The following is a 1,194-nucleotide window of genomic DNA, read 5'->3' on the forward strand; positions in this document are numbered from 1 at the left end:
TCTTCTGGCTACTTTTTTCAGTACTGATAAAATCCAAGTTGCTTATTTATTTTTGTTTTTGTTTTTTGTTTTTGTTTTTAAAGTTCCATTGGTGTCTTATTGTCCAAGTGTTTGTGAATTGATCCCTTAACACCCTTACAATGGTGTAAGGAATTAAAAATAACTATAACTCAGAAGGCAATGGAGAGGTACATCTTGGTAAGGAGTCAGCTAAAACACATAAAAAAGTAAGGAGCCCTGGAAAATCAGGGTAAAGAATGCCATCTGCCCTCTCCTACTGCTCAAGGAGCCAGCTGCCACCATGAATGACACTGTACCATCAGAACCAGGAAGTTCATGACAAACAGACTTCTTCAGCATAAACAGATGGTTATAGATGTCCTTCATCCTGGAAAGGCCACAGTGCCTAAGACTGAAATTCGAGAAAAACTAGCCAAGATGTACAAGACAACCCCAGATGTCATTTTTGTCTTTGGATTCAGAACCCATTTTGGTGGTGGCAAAACAACAGGCTTTGGCATGATTTATGATTCCCTTGACTATGCAAAGAAAAATGAACCAAAGCACAGACTTGCAAGGCATGGCCTGTATGAGAAGAAAAAGACATCAAGAAAGCAGAGAAAGGAACACAAGAACAGAATGAAGAAAGTCAGGGGTACTGCAAAGGCAAATGTCGGTGCTGGCAAAAAGAAGGAATAAAAGGCACTATGGATTATGTTTATTTGTGAAGATAAATTTTCATCTGACCATGAATAAACTTATGTAAAACTTCAAAAAAAGAAAGAATGCCATCTAAGGTTTGGATTATTATTCATGTGTTATTCAATCAACCAACCAACAAGTACTTATATCTACTGCTAGACTCTTTGCTAAGCACTAAGGGATAGAAGCACAATGAAACAATTTCTATTTGCACAGAGCTTACATTCTAATAATTGTTGGAAAAGATGGTCTATTCACACAGTGGGGGGGTGAGGGGCAGCCTGCATGCTCCACTCATATCCTTTCAAGGTTAAAAAAAGAAAAGAAGGCCCCTAGCATATAGCCCAGACTCCCTCTCCTTCCCTGCTCCTCACCCAGAATACTTGTGGAAGACACAAGATTTACAGAGATTGGCAGGCATGAAAGGATTATATTCTATGGTGGCAATTAAAAAGGACCAAGAGACATAATTTCTGGGTAATTTAATAATTT

The 1,194-nt window shown here is 38.4% G+C and overlaps 1 pseudogene; it reads left to right on the forward strand.

The window, feature by feature from the left end:
* The first annotated feature begins 301 nt into the window (after positions 1-301).
* On the forward strand, positions 302-786 carry LOC138168487 (small ribosomal subunit protein eS24 pseudogene; annotated as a pseudogene).
* The last annotated feature ends 408 nt before the right edge of the window (positions 787-1,194 follow it).

The sequence above is a fragment of the Petaurus breviceps genome, unplaced genomic scaffold (assembly GCF_028583685.1).
Source record: "Petaurus breviceps papuanus isolate PSGF00001 unplaced genomic scaffold, PetGlider_PUasm1.0 37, whole genome shotgun sequence".
NCBI classification, from domain to species: Eukaryota; Metazoa; Chordata; class Mammalia; order Diprotodontia; family Petauridae; genus Petaurus; species Petaurus breviceps.